Below are 18,935 nucleotides of genomic sequence, written 5' to 3' on the forward strand. Positions count from 1 at the left end.
CTGGGTTTTAGGTGAATCCTTCCAAAGCATTTTGCTTCTGTTTCTTTTTATTTATTTATTTTATTAAAAATATTTTCTTTGGCCATGCTGCGTGGCCTGTGGGATCCTAGTTCCCCAACCAGGGATCAAACCCGTGCCCCCTGCAGTGGAAGTGTGGAAGTCCCAACCACTGGGCCGCCAGGGAATTCCCAACTTCTGTCTGTTTCTATCAGGCCTCACAAAAATATTACCCGTCTGTAATTTGTTAATTTCTTGACTTGGAGTACCCAGACCATGCAACTAAAATAAATACCAAACCAACCTGAAGGCAGACTTTCTCACAAGATGTTTCTCCTGACCCAAAGCCACTTATGGCAGCAAATGGCACAATCTTATGCATTATCATGTCCCCCTGCAATATTTTCTAGGACCTCCTGGCCATTGGTTTATAGCTCTTTAAGAGATCCAATTCTGTGGGAATTTTGATTCCGATGTCTTGCTTTCTTGTTCTCAAAGTCTTATCTCCGTCAGTGAGTGGCTATTACAACCCAAATCTTGATTCCTGATATCAGAAGCTCCCCTTACCATCCCATTACTGCTTTTTTTTTTCTGTTCCCTCTTGTTTTGGGGCCCTTGGAAATTCACTTTATTGACATCTTGCCTATACACTTAACAGTGCTATATTTGTCAGCATTTCTAACTTTCTGTGGTAAAAGATTTTCACATCTTTTAGTCTTCCATATTCTTGGAAGAGAGAGAGAGAGAGAGAGAGAGAGAGAGAGAGAGAGAGGGAGAGAGAGAGAGGGAGAGAGAGAGAGAGTGTGTGTGTGTTGTAATTAGGAATACTAACAGAAATTGGGGGAAAAAATACCACCAGCCTAAACCAATACCTTTTTTTGAAGGTATGTTGACTTTAATTTATTGGCTTCTATTAACTAAGAAATAATAAGTAGGTTAAAATCTCGTAATGTTAGCTCTAAGCAGTTTTCCATTTTTCACAGTAAAATGACGACCTCTGAATAGTTAACCCCAGTGTTGTTCTAAATGGGTTGAGAAAATTATATGTTGAAAATCTGGTATTAAAATAAATCCTTATTAATCAGCAATATCAACCAAAACAATCTCATGCATTATCGGATAACTCTCTTTCTGCCCTGAACTTTTTTCTCTGCTTCAATCTGGCTATGATGTTTAATGTATATTTTTTTCTTTTTAGTGAGTCAGGATTGTTTGTTCATGATGTTCAACAGTTACCGAGGCCTGTCTGTATTGCTGGTAAAAGTGACTCACATACAGCGCTTGGGTTTGTTAAGCAAGAGTAGTAGAGAAGCGGTTTTGATGAAGGTATGGAGAGAAGCCCAGACTGCCCCTGGGACAGACAGCATCTCTGTGAGCAGCTGAAAAGGGCTTTCTTCTCCCAGCAACTCAGATTCATATTTTCCATCTCTTCCCTTTCCAGGAGCATTTCCTTCTAATTCCACATATTATGTTATCAGTAGGGGACATTTTAGATACTGGTTAAGCGTTGGACCTGGAGATTTCTGAGGGGTAGTCTTAGGTTACATGTTTCAGGCTAATTTGTCCATATAATTCAAGGATCATCATCCTGCAGCAAGCCTAAGCATGCCTCACCCATCCTCACTGGCAGCCATACTCTAAATAATATACTGTCCCTGTATCCACCTTTTGAAATAGCCTGCAATTGAAGTCATCTAGCAAAGCAGGCTCCACTCAGTGCCACAGAGAGAAGCAGGCAATTATGGAATCTTCCTTCTCATTTGCAGTCACCACTCAGGAAGAAGACAACAGAGCTCACTTTGTCTTTTGAGATGGTTGTGCATGTAGTTGAATTAATCTTCTCCCCAGTAGCTTTTTTATTATTTCAGTTTTCAATTCTTTATATGCACCTCTGTCACTTTTGAAATTTATCTTTTGGTGGGAATTTCAGTTTCTATTCAGATAGTGGCTAATTTCATTTTAAAGTAAACAAATGTTTATTACATGTTGATATTTCTGCTCTTAACCTAATCATTTGCTTTTTTAACTGATGGATTCAGTTTTACTAAGACCCCTTTGAGATAATAAGGATTTGCTAATCTAGCCACTCCTTCAGGCATTCCCGGTTCTACTCTTGGATCAAGTTAAATTGATCCAATAAAACTACATACATGGATGTATTAAGAACCTCTACTGAAAACAGTAAATAAATGCAGGATTATAATACATCATTGGATTGAGAAGAGTTAGGTCAGTAAGTCAATATGGAACAAGTTGCTATCTTAGTTAAGCCCCTCCCAGGATGGACTTCATTTATTATAGAGCAAACTCAGAAGACAGTTATGGTTATTGTCAGGAAATTTATCATCTGTTTTGGCTGCCCAGCAGCAGAACCACTTTTTATGTTTGTGGAATTCCTAACCCCCAAATTATTTGGTTCATATGGTAGGGTATACTATAGGAGCTAAAAGTGTCAGATACTTACTTTCCCTTCCTCTTTTGCAGCTGGGGCACAGACATGTGACCTTGGCTCTACCAATCAGATGCTGCCAGATGCACTGCACAGCTGCACTAGTAGCTGGAAGTGGCAGTATCCAGTGACACTGAAGGGAGCGATTTTATCTCCACATCAATTCTGAAACATGCTTCCACGTATTTTTTGTTTTGTGGTTTGGTCTTGAGCCTGTATATAAGTCCCTTATAGTAGATTCTGTGAGCTATCCCACTATCTGTTTAGTGACTTAGCTGGAGATGGCATCTGTTTCTTGCATGTAAGAATCCAGACTGACAGTGATTTCTTATACACTTTACTTAGGGATTTATTGTGAACTTAACATGTTGCCTCATTTCTAGTAATGAGCACTGTAACACTTGTCATACTTTTGTTTTTATTATTCCTGGCAGCTAGAAATCTCAGAATCAAATTTGGAACTTGACTATAGTACAGAGATTAACTCAACTATTACAGTTAGTACAATTGACTCATTTTCCTTTGCTTCCAACCCATCCTCCACAGTTTTTCAAATTAATTCAGTTTGTATTGTGGTGTCATTGGTTGTAAGCAGACTACCAGAAAACTCCACAGGACTTTTCAGGCCCACGTGGGTTCCCCCAATTCTCATTTCTTCCTGGTGGCAGCCCTCTATGTCCTGGTCTTCTTTCCTTCCCCTTGTAGCTGTAATAATGCTTCTTTTCCCCCTTCACACAATTGGCAAAGGAGGATGATGTAGTCTCTCCAGCCCCTCACTCTCTTCTCCCTGACTCCTAATAAAAGCTCATTTAAGGATTTCATAGTTAATAACAATAGAAAAAATTATAGCAAAATATGGACATCCAAGATTCTAAAATCTGGCAATTTTGTGTGATGTATGATTCTTTCTGAGATGGTTAGTAAAAGTGCTATTAGGACTCTGCCTCCCTTTTAATTTTCAAGCTTCACTAAATGCCCTCCTGCTCTATTAAACTTAAAATTGTTTTGTTATGAAATCGTGCAAAAATTTTTTAAAGCTCAACTCTGTCCATTTTTTTTTTTTTTTTTAATTTTTTGCAGTATGCGGGCCTCCTACTGTTGTGACCTTTCCTGTTGCGGAGCACAGGCTCCGGATGCGCAGGCTCAGCGGCCATGGCTCACAGGCCCAGCCACTCCGCGGCATGTGGGATCCTCCCCGACTGGGGCATGAACCCATGTCCCCTGCATCGGCAGGCGGACTCTGTGCCACTGTGCCACCAGGGAAGCCCTGAATTTATTTTTGTGTATGGTGTGAGGGAACTTTCTAATCTCATTATTTTGCAATTGGCTGTCCAGTTTCCCCAACATCACTTGTTGAAGAGACTGTCTTTTCTCCATTGTATATTCTTGCCTCCTTTGTTGAAGATTAATTGACCGTAGGTGTATGGGTTTATTTCTGGGCTCTCTCTTCTGTTCCATTGAACTATGTGTCTGTTTTTGTGCCAGTACCACACTGTTTTGATTACTCTAACTTTGTAGTATTGGCTGAAGTCTGGGAGGGTTATACCTCCAGCTTTTTTTTTAAATCCAACTTAATCATAGTGTATGATCCTTTTTTAAATCCAACTTAATCATAGTGTATGATCCTTTTTATGTATTGTTGGATTCAGCTTGCTAATATTTTGTTGAGGATTTATATTCATATAAATATATTCATTAAAAATGTTGGCCAAATGTAAAATAGATTGCTAGTGGGAAGCAGCCGCATAGCACAGGAAGATCAGCTCGGTGCTTTGTGACCACCTAGAGGGGTGGGATAGGGAGGGTGGGAGGGAGGGAGACGCAAGAGGGAAGAGATGTGGGGATATATGTATATGTATAACTGATTCACTTGGTTATAAAGCAGAAACTAACACACCATTGTAAAGCAGTTATACTCCAATAAAGATGTTAAAAAAAAAAAAGGTTGGCCTGCAGTTTTCTCTTTTTTTGGTAGTATCTTGGTCTGCTTTTGGTATCAGGGTAATGGTGGCCTCATAGAATGAATTTGGAGTGTTCCTCCCTCTTTAGGTTTTTGGAATAATTTGAAAAGAACAGGTGTAAGTTCTTCATATGTTTGGTATTCCCCAGTGAGTTTGTCTGGTTCTGGACTTTTGTTTGCAGGAATTTTTTTTAAAATTACAGATTCTATATCATATTTAGCAATTGGTCTATTCAAGTTTTCTGTTTCTTCTTGACTAAGTCTTCGTAGGCTATATGTTTCTGGAAATTTGTTCATTTCTTCTAGGTTGTCCAATTTGTTGGCATATAACTGTTCATAGTATTCTCTTACGGTTTTTTTGTATCTCTGTCCTATCAATTGTTATTTCTCCTCTTTCATTTCTTGTTTTATTTATTTGGCTTCTCTTTCGTTTCTTCTTGGTGAGCCTAGCTAAAATTTGTCAATTTTCTTTATGTTTTCAGAAAACCACCTCTTGGTTTCATTGATCTTTTCTATTTTTTTGATCTCTATTTTATTTATTTCCTCTTTGATCCTTATTATTTCCTTCCTTCTGCTGACTTGGACTTTGTTCTTTTGCTAATCCTTTTGGGTGGTAGGTTGTTTATTTGCCATTTTTTTTGTTTCTTGAGGAGGGCCTGTATCTTTATGAACTTTCCTCTTAGAACTGCTTTTGCTGCATCCTATGGATTTTATAAAGTTGTGTTTTCATTTTCATTTGTCTTGAGGTATTTTCTGATTTCCTCCTTGATTTTATCATTGACCCATTGGTTTTTTAATAGAATCTTGTCATGTTTTTGAGACTCCATGTGTTTGTACTTTTCCCCTTTTTCTTTCTGTAGTTGACTTCTAGTTTTATACTTTGTGGTCGGGAAAAAAGTGCTTGATATAATTTCTATCCTCTTAACTTTGTTGAGGCTTGTTTTATGACCTAGTATGTGATCTATCCTGGAGAACATTTTATATGCACTTGAAAAGAAGGTGTATTATGGTTTAAGATGTAATGTCCTATAGATATTAATTAAGTCCAGCTGGTTTATTGTGTCATTAGAGACTTCTGTTGCCTTACTGGTTTTCTGTCTGGATGATCTGTTCATTGATGTCAGTGCAGTGTTAAAGTTCTCTACTATTATTGTATTATTGTTGGTTTCTCCCTTTGTCTGTTAGTGTTTGCTTTATCTGTTTAGGTGCTCCTGTTTTGGGTGTATTTGTTAACAAGTATAATGCCCTCTTTTTATATTGATACCTTTATCATTATATAATGCCATTCTTTGTCTTCTGTTAAAGGTTTTGTTTTAAAGTCTGCTTTTCCTGATATGAGAATTGCTATCCCTGATTTCTTGTCATTTACGCTTGCATGACGTATCTTTTTCTGTCCCCTCACTTTCAGTATGTGTGTGCCTTTTGCATTGAAGTGAGTCTCTTATAGGCAGCATGTTGAAGGGTCTTGTTCTTTTATCCAGTCAGCCAGCCTGTGTCTTTTGATTGGAGCATTTAGTCCATTGACATTTAAAGTAATTATTGATAGGTATGCACTTATTCCATTAAACATTAATCTTTTTTTTTTTTTTTTTTTTTTTTTTTGCGGTACACGGGCCTCTCACTGTTGTGGCCTCTCCCGCTGCGGAGCACAGGCTCCGGACGCGCAGGCTCAGCAGCCATGGCTCACAGGCCCAGCCGCTCCGCGGTATGTGGGATCTTCCCGGACCGGGGCACAAACCCGTGTCCCCTGCATCGGCAGGCGGACTCTCAACCACTGCGCCACCAGGGAAGCCCAAACATTAATCTTATATCCAGTAAACTTGCTGAACTCACATAATAGTTCTAATAATTTGTCCTTAAATCTTAGATTTTCTACTTACATAGTCACTACTTCTGTTAATAATAGTTTTGATTCTTTTTTCAATCTTTACACCATTGATTGATTGACTGCACTTACAATTTTTTTCTTTCTGAGTATAATCATTTAAAGGTTATAAATTTCCTCTAAACATAAGATTTAGCTACACATCACAGTTTGATAGGTAACTCACAATTTGACAGGTAATTGAGTTTTCCAAGTACACTTTATTCTTTCACATATTAATTATTTAGAAATGTGTTCTTAAACTTACAAATGATAATATTTACTTAAGATTTTAAATTTTTATTAAACTTTACTTTTGTATTGTGATCGGAGGGTTATGCCTCTGATACAAATACTTCAAAATCTGTTGAGATATGATCTGTGTACTAAAATGTCATCAATTTGATGTGCTTTTGAAAACAATGCATATTTTCTAACTGTCATATAGAATATACTTAATCAAGTTTGATAATTATGTTGTTCAAAACTTCTATATTTAAATTAAAGCTTTTTTAAAAAAATCTGCTTGATGCATCAATTACTGGGAGAGAAAAATAAAAATCTCTTACTCTGGTGGATTTGTAAATTTCTCCATATAATTCTGTGTTGAATCTGTAGATCAGTTTGGGGAGTATTGCCATCTTATAATATTAAGTCTTTTGATCTATAAGCATGGGATGTTTTTCCATTTATTTATATCTTTAGTTTTTTCAACAGTATTTTGTAGTTTTGAGAGTATAAGTGTTTTCTTTTTAGTTATGGTAAAAACACATTACATAAAATTTACCATCTCAACCATTGTTAAGTGTACACTTTTAGTGGAGTTAAGCATGTTCAAATTATTATGCCATAGACCTCTATACTTTTTTCATCTTGCAAGCTAAAGCTTGTACTCATTAAACAACAGCTCTTCCATTCCCCTTTCCCCAGCCCCTGGCAACCACTATTCTACTTTCTATTTCTGTAAATTTGATTACTTTAGGTAGTTCATATAAGTGGAATCATATACTATTTGTCTTGCTGTGACTAGCTTATTTCACTTAGCATAATGTCCTCTAGTTTCTTCCATGTTGTAGCCTGTGACAAGATTTCCTTCCTTCTTAAGGCTGAATAATATTTCATTGTATATATATACAATTTTACCTGTTCATGCCTTGATTAACAGATAAAATTGTTCCACATTTTACCTGTTCATCCTTTGATAGACATTTGAGCTGTATCCACCTTTTGGCTGTTGTGAATAAAGATGCTATGACCATGGGTATGTGAATATCTCTTCCAAGTTCCAGCTTTCAGTTCTTTTGGTTATATATCCAGAAGTGGTTTGTTGGACAATAGGGCAACATTGGTTATTTTCTTTCTTTCTTTTTTAATAGTAGCCAACTAATGGGTGTGAGATGATTTCTCAGTTGTGGTTTTGTTTTGCATTTCTAATGATTAGTGATACTGAGCACTTTTAAATATGTTTGCTGGCCATTTTATATATCATCTTTGAAGAAATGTCTATTCAAGTCTTTGTTCATATTTTAATTGGGTTATTTGTTATTGAATTGTAGGAGTTCTTTATATATGCTGGATATTAACCCCTTATGCATATGTGGTTTGGAAATACTTTCTCCCATTCATAGGTTACATAAGTTTAAAAGTTTGATGTGGTCTCATTTGTCTATTTTTACTTTTGTTGCCTGTGCTTTTGGTGTCATATTGAAGGACTAATTGCCAAATTCAGTGTCATGAAGCTTTTCCCCTATATTTTCTTTAAGTATTATAGTTTTAGGTCTTATGTTTAGGTCTTTAATCCATTTAGAGATAATTTTCATATATTGTGAAAGATAAGGGTCAAACTTTATTCTTTTGCATGTGGATATCCAGTTTTCCCATCACCACTTATTTAAGAGACTGTCTTTTTCCCATTGTATATCCTTGACACCTTTATTGAAGATGAGTTGACTGTATGTGTGTGGGTTTATTTCTGGGCTCTCTATTTTGTTCGGTTTTGTCTTCATGCCAGCACCACACTGTTTTAATTACTGTAGCTTTGTAATATATTTAAATTCAGGAAATGTGATAGCTCCAGCTTTGTTCTTCTTCCTCAAGATTGTTCTGGCTATTCTATGTCCTTTGTAGTTCCATATGAATTTTAGGGTATTTTTTCTAAGTCTGAAAAAATGCCATTGGGATTTTGATAAGGATTGCTCAGAATTGGTAGATCACATTGAGTAGTAGGGACATCTTAATCGTATTAATTCTTCCAATCTATGAACACTATGAATGGATGAATCTATGAATGGATGTCCTTGCATTAATTTGTGTCTTCTTTAATTTCATTCATAAATGTTTTGAAGTTTCCAGTATACAAGTCTTTCACTTCATTAGTTGAGTTTACTCCTAAGCACTTTATTCTTTTTAATGCTATTGCAAATGGGATTTTATTTTTAGGGTAGTTCACTGTTAGTGTATAGAGATACAACTGAGTTTTTAATATTTATTTTGTATCCTACAACTTTTCTTTTTTTAAAAATCTCCTCATATGCCTTGTTTATTGAACAGAACCATTCCATTTGTCATTGTTTTATATAATATGCATTTTTTGAACATCTTTATTTATTTTTTATACAGCAGGTACTTATTAGTTATCTGTTTTATACCTATTAGTATATATATGTCAACCCCAATCTCCCAATTCGTCCCACCACCACCACCCCTCCTCACTTTCCCCCCTTGGTGTCCATACATTTGTTCTCTACATCTGTGTCTCTATTTCTGCCTTGCAAACTGGTTCATCTGTACCATTTTTCTAGATTCCACATATATACATTAATATACGATATTTGTTTTTCCCTTTCTGATTTACTTCACTCTGTATGACAGTCTCTAGGTCCATCCACGTCTCTACAACTGACCCAGATTTGTTCCTTTCTATGGCTGAGTAATATTCCATTGTATATATGTACCACAACTTCTTTATCCATTCGTCTGTCGATGGGCACATAGGTTGCTTCCATGACCTGGTTATGGTCAATAGTGATGCAGTGAACATTGGGGTGCATGTGTCTTTTTTTTTTTTTTTAAATAAATTTATTGATTTATTTTTGGCTGTGTTGGGTCTTTGTTGCTACTTGCGGGCTTTCTCTAGTTGCAGGGAGAGGGGGCTACTCTTCATTGTGGTGTGCAGGCTTCTCATTTCAGTGGCTTCTCTTGTTGCAGAGCAAAGGCTCTAGGCATGCGGGCTTCAGTAGTTGTGGCACACGGGCTCAGTAGTTGTGGCTCATGAGCTCTAGAGTGCAGGCTTGGCAGTTGTGGCACACGGGCTTAGTAGCTCTGCAGCATGTGGGATCTTCCCGGACCAGGGCTCAAACCCGTGTCCCCTGCATTGGCAGGCGGATTCTTAACCATTGCATCACCAGGGAAGCCCACATGTGTCTTTTTGAATTATGGTTTTCTCTGGGTATATGCCCAATAGTTGGATTGCTGGGTCATATGGTAATTCTATTTTTAGTGTTTTTTTTTTGCGGTACGTGGGCCTCTCACTGTTGTGGCCTCTCCTGTTGCGGAGCACAGGCTCCAGACGCACAGGCTCAGCAGCCATGGCTCACGGGCCCAGCCGCTCCGCAGCATGTGGGATCTTCCCGGACCGGGGCATGAACCCGTGTCCCCTGCATCGGCAGGCGGACTCTCAACCACTGCGCCACCAGGGAAGCCCTATTTTTTGTTTTTTAAGGAACCACAATACTGTTCTCAATAGTAGCTGTATCAATATACATTCCCACCAACAGTGCAAGAGGGTTCCCATTTCTCCACACCCTCTCCAGCATTTGTTGTTTGTAGATTTAGTGATGTTGCTCATTCTAACCGGTGTGAAGTGATACCTCATTGTAGTTTCGACTTGCATTTCTCTAATAATTTGTGATGTTGAGCAGCTTTTCATGTGCCTCTTGGCCATCTGTATGTCTTCTTTGGAGAGATGTCTATTTAGGTCTTCTGCCCATTTTTAGATTGGGTTCTTTGTTTTTTTAATATTGAGCTTCATGAGCTGTTTATATAGTTTGGAGATTAATCCATTGTCCATTAATTCGTTTGAAAATATTTCCCCCCATTCTGAGGTTTGACTTTTTGTCTTCTTTATAGTTTCCTTTGCTGTGCAAAAGGTTTTAAGTTTCATTAGGTCCCATCTGTCTATTTTTGTTTCTGTTTCCATTACTCTAGGAGGTGGGTCAAAAAAGATCTTGCTGTGATTTATGTCAAAGAGTGTTCTTCCTATGTTTTCCTATAAGAGTTTTATAGTGTCTGGTCTTACATCTAGGTCTTTAATCCAGTTTGAGTTTATTTTTGTGTATGGTGTTAGGGAGTGTTCTAATTTCATTCTTTTACATGTAGCTGTCCAGTTTTCCCAGCACCACTTATTGAAGAGACTCTCTTTTCTCCAGTGAATATCCTTGCCTCCTTTGTCATAGATTAGTTGACCATAGGTACATGGCTTTATCTCTGGGCTTTCTATCCTGTTCTGTTGATCTATATATCTGTTTTTGTACCAGAACCATTCTGTCTTGATTACTGTAGCTTTGTGTAGTCTGAAGTCAGGGAATCTGATTCCTCCATCTCCGTTTTTCCCCCTCAAGAATGCTTTGGCTATTCGGGGTCTTCTGTGTCTCCATACAAATTTTAAGATTTTTTTGTTCTAGTTCTGTAAAAAAATGCCACTGGTAATTTGATAGGGATTGCATTGAATCTGTAGATTGCTTTGGGTAGTATAGTCATTTTCACAATACTGATTTTTCCAATCCAAGAACATAGTATATCTCACCATCTGTTTGTGTCATCTTTGATTTCTTTCAACAGTGTCTTATAGTTTTCTGAGTATAGGCATTTTACCTCCTTAGGTAGGTTTATTCCTAGGTATTTTATACTTTTTGTTGCAGTGGTGAATGGGATTGTTTCCTTAATTTCTCTTTCTGATCTTTCATTGTTAGTGTGTAAGAATGCAAGAGATTTCTGTGCATTAATTTTGTATTTTGTAACTTTACCACATTCATTGATTAGCTCTAATAGTTTTCTGGTGGCACCTTTAGAATTATCTATATGTAGTATCATGTCATCTGCAAACAGTGACGGCTTTACTTCTTCTTTTCCAATTTGTATTTCTTTTCCTTCTCTGATTGCCATGGCTAGGACTTGCAAAACTATGTTGAATAATAGTGGCAAGAGTGGACGTCCTTATCTTGTTCCTGATGTTAGAGGAAATGCTTTCAGTTTTTCACCATTGAGAATGATGTTTGCTGTGGGTTTCTCGTATATGGCCTTTATTATGTTGAGGTAGGATCCCTGTATGCCCACTCCTTGGAGAGTTTTTATCCTAAATGGGTGTTGAATTATGTCAAAAGCTTTTTTTTTTAAACATCTTTATTGGAGTATAATTGCTTTACAATGGTGTGTTAGTTTCTGCTTTATAACAAAGTGAATCAGTTATACATATATATATGTTCCCATATCTCTTCCCTCTTGCATCTTCCTCCCTCCCATCCTCCCTATCCCACCCTGCTAGGTGGTCACAAAGCACCTAGCTGATCTCCCTGTGCTATGGGGCTGCTTCCCACTAGCTATTTAGTTTACATTAGGTATTGTATATATGTCCATGCCTCTCTCTCACTTTGTCACAGCTTACATTTCCCCCTCCCCATATCCTCAAGTCCATGCTCCAGTAGGTCTGTGTCTTTATTCCCATCTTACCCCTAGGTTCTTCATGACCTTTTTTTTTCCCTTAGATTCCATATATATGTGTTAGCATACAGTATTTCTTTTCCTCTTTTTGACTTACTTCACTCTGTATGACAGACTCTAGGTCCATCCACCTCACTTCAAAAAACTCAATTTCGTTTCTTTTTATGGCTGAGTAATATTCCATTGTATATATGTGCCACATCTTCCTTATCCATTCATCTGTTGATGGACACTTAGGTTGCTTCCATGTACTGGCTATTGTAAATAGGGCTGCAATGAACATATTGGTACATGACTCTTTTTGAATTATGGTTTTCTGAGGGTATTTTCCCGGAAGTGGGGTTGCTGGGTTGTATGGTAGTTCTATTTGTAGTATTTTAAGGTGCCTCCATACTGTTCTCCATAGTGGCTGTATCAATTTACATTCCCACCAACAGTGCAAGAGTGTTCCCTTTTCTCCACACCCTCTCCAGTATTTATTGTTTCTAGATATTTTGATGATGGCCATTCTGACTGGTGTGAGATGATATCTCACTGTAGTTTTGATTTGCATTCTCTAATGATTAATAATGTTGAGCATCTTTCATGTATTTGTTGGCAATCTGTATATCTTCTTTGGAGAAATGTCTATTTAGGTCTTCTACCCATTTTTAGATTGGGTTGTTTGTTTTTTATTATTGAGCTGCATGAGCTGCTTGTAAATCTTGGAGATGAATCTTTTCTCAGTTGCTTCATTTGCAAATATTTTCTCCCATTCTGAGGGTTGTCTTTTGGTCTTGTTTATGGTTTCCTTTGCTGTGCAAAACCTCTTAAGTTACATTAGGTCCCATTTGTTTATTTTTGTTTTTATTTCCATTTCTCTAAGAGGTGGGTCAAAAAGGATCTTGCTGTGATGTATGTCATAGAGTGTGCTGCCTTTGTTTTCCTCTAAGAGTTTGATGGTGTCTGGCCTTACATTTAGGTCTTTAATCCATTTTGAGTTTATTTTTGTGTATGGTGTTATGGAGTGTTCTAATTTCATACTTTCACATGTACCTGTCCAGTTTTCCCAGCACCACTTATTGAAGAGCCTGTCTTTTCTCCACTGTATATTCTTGCCTCCTTTATCAAAAATAAGGTGACCATATGTGCGTGGGTTTATCTCTGGGCTTTCTATCCTGTTCCATTGATCTATATTTCTGTTTTTGTGCCACTACCATACTGTCTTGATTGCTGTAGCTTTGTAATATAGTCTGAAGTCAGGGAGCCTGATTCCTCCAGCTCCATTTTTTGTTCTCAAGATTTCTTTGGCTTTTCGGGGTATTTTGTGTTTCCATACAAATTGTGTAATTTTTTGTTCCAGTTCTGTGAAAAATACCAGTGGTACTTTGATAGGGATTGCCTTGAATCTGTAGATTGCTTTGGGTAGTAGAGTCATTTTCACAATGTTGATTCTTCCAATCCAAGAACAGGGTATATGTCTCCATCTATTTGTATCATCTTTTATTTCTTTCATCAGTGTCTTATAATTTTCTGCATACAGGTCTTTTGTCTCCTTAGGTAGGTGTATTCTTAGATATTTTATTATTTTTGTTGCAGTGGTAAATGGGAGTGTTTTCTTAATTTCACTTTCAGATTTTTCATCGTTAAGTGTATAAGAATGCCAGAGATTTCTGTGCATTATTTTTGTATCCTGCTACTTTACCAAATTCATTGATTAGCCCTAGGAGTTTTCTGGTAGCATCTTTAGGATTCTCTATGTATAGTATCATGTCATCTGCAAACAGTGACAACTTTACTTCTTCTTTTCTGATTTGGATTCCTTTTATTTCTTTTTATTCTCTGATTGCTGTGGCTGAAACTTCCAAAACTATGTTGAATGAGAATGGTGAGAGTGGGCAGCCTTGTCTTGTTCCTGATCTTAGTGGAAATGGTTTCAGTTTTTCACCATTGAGGACGATGTTGGCTGTGGGTTTGTAATATATGGCCTTTATTATGTTGAGGAAAATTCCCTGTATGCCTACTTTCTGCAGGGTTTTTTATCATAAATAGGTGTTGAATTTCGTCGAAAGCTTTCTCTGCATCTATTGAGATGATCATATGGTTTTTCTCCTTCAATTTGTTAATATGGTGTATCACATTGATTTGCATATATTGAAAAATCCTTGCATTCCTGGCATAAACCCCACTTGATCATGGTGTATGATCCTTTTAATCTGCTGTTGTATTCTGTTTGCAAGTGTTTTGTTGAGGATTTTTGCATCTATGTTCATCAGTGATATTTGCCTGTAGTTTTCTTTCTTTGTGACATCTTTGTCTGGTTTTGGTATCAGGGTGATGGTGGCCTCGTAGAATGAGTTTGGGAGTGTTCCTCCTTCTGCTGTATTCTGGAAGAGTTTGAGCAGCATGGATGTTAGCTCTTCTCTAAATGTTTGATAGAATTCACCTGTGAAGCCATCTGGTCCTGGGCTTTTGTTTGTTGGAAGATTTTTTTTTTTTTGCAGTATGCGGGCCTCTCACTGTTGTGGCCTCTCCCATTGCGGAGCACAGGCTCTGGACGTGCAAGCTCAGCGGCCATGGCTCACAGGCCCAGCTGCTCCGTGGCATGTGGGATCCTCCCGGACCTGGGCACAAACCCCTGTCCCCTGCATCGGCAGGCGGATTCTCAACCACTGCACCATAAGGGAAGCCCCTGTTGGAAGATTTTTAATCACAGTTTCAATTTCAGTGCTTGTGATTGGTCTGTTCATGTTTTCCATTTATTCCTGGTTCAGTCTTGGCAGGTTGTGCATTTCTAAGAATTTGTCCATTTCTTCCAGGTTGTACATTTTATTAGCATAGAGTTGCTTGTAGTAATCTTTCATGATCCTTTGTGTTTCTGCAGTGTCAGGTGTTACTTCTCCTTTTTCATTTCTAATTCTATTGATTTGAGTCCTCTCCCACTTTTTCTTTCTTGATGAGTCTGGCTAATGGTTTATCAATTTTTTTTATCTTCTCAAAGAACCAGCTTTTAGTTTTATTGATCTTTGCTCTAGTTTCCTTCATTTCTTTTTCATTTATTTCTGATCTGATCTTTATGATGTCTTTCCTTCTCCTAACTTTGGGTTTTTTTTTTTCTTCTTTCTCTAATTGCTTTCAGTGCAAGGTTAGGTTGTTTATTTGAGATGTTTCCTGTTTCTTAAGGTAGGATTGTATTGCTATAAACTTCACTCTTGGAACTGCTTTTGCTGCTTTTGGGTTGTCGTGTCTCCATTGTCATTTGCTTCTAGGTATTTTTTGATTTCTTCTCTGATTTCTTCAGTGATCACTTCGTTATTAAGTAGTGTATTGTTTAGCCTCCATCTGTTTGTATTTTTTACAGATCTTTTCCTGTAATTGATATGTAGTCTCATAGCATGGTCAGAAAAGATACTTGATACGATTTCAATTTTCTTAAATTTACCAAGGCTAGATTTGTGACCCAAGATATGATCTGTCCTGGAGAATGTTCTATGAGCACTTGAGAAAAATGTGTATTGTGTTGTTTTTGGATGGAATGTCCTATAAATATCAATGAAGTCCATCTTGTTTAATGTATCATTTAAAGCTTGAGTTTCCTTATTTATTTTCATTTTGGATGATCTATCCATTGTTGAAAGTGGGGTGTTAAAGTCCCCTACTATGATTGTGTTACTGTCGATTTCCCTTTTTATGGCTGTTAGTATTTGCCTTATGTATTGAGGTGCTTCTAGGTTGGGTGCATAAATATTTACAAATGTTATATCTTCTTTTTGGATCGATCCATTGATCATTATGTATTGTCCTTCTTTGTCTCTTTTAATAGTCTTTATTTTAAAGTCTATTTTGTCTGATATGAGAATTGCTACTCCAGCTTTCTTCTGATTTCCATTTGCATGATATATCTTTTTTCCATCCCCTCACTTTCAGTCTGTATGTGTCCCTAGGTCTAACGTGGGCCTCTTGTAGACAGCCTATATATGGGTCTTGTTTTTGTATCCATTCAGTCAATCTGTATCTTTTGGTGGGAGCATTTAATCCATTTACATTTAAGGTAATTATCAATATGTATGTTCCTATTCCCATTTTCTTAATTGTTTTGGGTTTGTTATTGTAGGTTTTTTCCTTCTCTTGTGTTTCATGCCTAGAGAAGTTCCTTTAGCGTTTGTTGTAAAGCTGGTTTGGTGGTGCTGAACTCTCTCAGCTTTTGCTTGTCTGTAAAGGTTTTAATTTCTCCATCAAATCTGAATGAGATCCTTGCTGAGTAGAGTAATCTTGTTTGTAGATTTTTCTCCTTCATCACTTTAAATATGTCCTGCCACTCTCTTCTGGCTTGCAGAGTTTCTGCTGAAAGATCAGCTGTTAACCTTATGGGGATCCCCTTGTGTATTATTTGTTGTTTTTCCCTTGCAGCATTTAATATGTTTTCTTTGTACTTAATTTTTGATATTTTAATTAATATGTGTCTTGGCATGTTTCTCCTTGGATTTATCCTGTATGGGACTTTCTGTGCTTCCTGGACTTGATTAACTATTTCCTTTCCCATATTAGGGAAGTTTTCAACTATAATCTCTTCAAATATTTTCTCAGTCCCTTTCTTTATCTCTTCTTCTTCTGGTACCCCTATAATTCTAATGTTGGTGCATTTAATGTTGTCCCAGATCTCTGAGACTGTCCTCAGTTCTTTTCATTCTTTTTTCTTTATTCTGCTCTGCAGTAGTTATTTCCACTATTTTATCTTCCAGATCACTTACCCATTCTTCTGCCTCAGTTAGTCTGCTATTGATTCCTTCTAGAGTACGTTTAATTTCATTTATTGTGTTGTTTATCATTGCTTGTTTCCTCTTTAGTTCTTCTAAGTCCTTGTTATATGTTTCTTGCATTTTCTCTATTCTATTTCCAAGATTTTGGATCATCTTTACTATGATTATTCTGAATTCTTTTTAAGGTAGACTGCTTATTTCCTCTTCATTTGTTAGGTCTGGTGGGTTTTTACCTTGCTTCTTCATCTGCTGTGTGTTTTTCTATCTTTTTATTTTGCTTATGTTACTGTGTTTGGGGTCTCCTTTTCACAGGCTGCAGGTTCATAGTTCCCATTGTTTTTAGTGTCTGTCCCCAGTGGCTGTGGTTGGTTCAGTGGGTTGTGTAGGTTTCCTGGTGGAGGGGACTAGTGCCTGTGTTCTGGTGGATGAGGCTGGATCTTGTCTTATGGTGGGCAGGTCCGTGTCTGGTGGTGTGTTTTGGGGTGTCTGTGGACTTATGATTTTAGGCAGCCTCTCTGCCAATGGATGGGGCTGTGTTCCTGTCTTGCTGGTTGTTTTGCATAGGGTGTCCTGCACTGTAGCTTGCTGGTCATTGAGTGAACCTGGGTCTTGGTGTTGAGATGGAGATCTCTTGGAGAGTTTTGCCATTTGATACTACGTGGAGCTGGGAGGTCCCTTGTGGACCAGTGTCCTGAAGTTGGCTCTCCCACCTCAGTGGTACAGCCCTGACGCCTGGCTGGAGCACCAAGAGCCTGTCCTCCACATGGCTCAGAATAAAAGGGAGAAAACATAGAAAGAAAGAAAGAAAGAAAGAAAGAAAGGAAGAAAGGAAGAAAGGAAGAAAGGAAGAAAGAAAGAAAGAAAGAAAGAAAAAGAAAGAAAGAAAGAAAGAAAGAAAGGGAAAGAAAGAAAAGAAAGAAAGAAAGAAAGGATAAAGTAAAGTAAGATAAAATAAAATAAAGTTATTAAAAATTATTAAGGAAAAAAATTTAGAAAGTAAAAAGAAAATGGACAGACAGAACCCTAGGACAAATGGTGAATGCAAAGCTATACAGACAGTATCTCACACAGAAGCATACACATACACACTCACAAAAAGAGGAAAAGGGGAAAAAATAATCCGTCTTGCTCCCAAAGTCCACCTCCTCAATTTGGGATGATTCCTTGTCTATTCAGGTATTCCACAGACGCAGGATCTTCTTCCACAGATCAAGTTGATTGTGGAGCTTTAATCCGCTGCTTCTGAGGCTGCTGGGAGAAATTTCCCTTTCTCTTCTTTGTTCTCACAGCTCCCAGGGTTCAGCTTTGGATTTGGCCCTGCCTCTGCGTGTAGGTCGCCTGAGGGCGCCTCTTCTTTGCTCAGACAGGACAGGGTTAAAGTAGCAGCTGATTTAGCGGCTCTGTCTCACTCAGGCCCAGTGGGAGGGAGGGGTTCGGATGCAGGGTGAGCCTGCCGCAGCAGAGGGTGGCGTGACGGTGTACCAGCCAGAGGCGCGCTGTGCGTTCTCCCGGGGAAGTTGTCCGTGGATCACGGGACCCTGGCAGTGGCAGGCTGCACAGGCTCCAGGGAGGGCAGGTGTGGAAAGTAACCTGTGCTCGCATACAGGCTTCTTGGTGGCAGCAGCAGCAGCCTTAGCGTCTCATGCCCGTCTCTGGGGTCTGTGCTGATAGCCGCGGCTTGCGCCCGTCTCTGGAGATCCTTTAAGCAGCACTCTTAATCCCCTCTCCTTGAGCACCAGGAAACAAGGAGGCAAGAAAAAGTCTCTTGTCTCTGTGGCAGCTCCAGACTTTTCCTGGACTCCCGCCCGGCTAGCTGTGGCGCACTAACCCCTTTAGGCTGTGTTCACGCCGCCAACCCCAGCTCTCTCCCTCCATCCCATGGAAGCCCGATCCTCAGCTCCCAGCCCCCACCTGTCCCGGCGGGTGAGCAGATAAGCCTCTCGGGCTGGTGAGTGCTGGTCGGCACCGATTATCTGTGCGGGAATCTCTCCGCTTTGCCCTCCGCACCCCTGTTGCTGCGCTTTCCTCCGTGGCCCCGAAGCTTACCCCCTCTGCCACCCGCAGTCTCTGCCCGCCAAGGGACTTCTAGTGTGTGGAAACCTTTCCTCCTTCACAGCTCCCTCCCATTGGTGTGGGTCCCGTCCCTATTCTTTTGTCTCTGTTTTTTCTTTTGCCCTACCCAGGTACGTGGGGAGTTTCCTGCATTTT

Source organism: Phocoena phocoena, chromosome 6, assembly GCF_963924675.1.
Source record: "Phocoena phocoena chromosome 6, mPhoPho1.1, whole genome shotgun sequence".
NCBI lineage: Eukaryota > Metazoa > Chordata > Mammalia > Artiodactyla > Phocoenidae > Phocoena > Phocoena phocoena.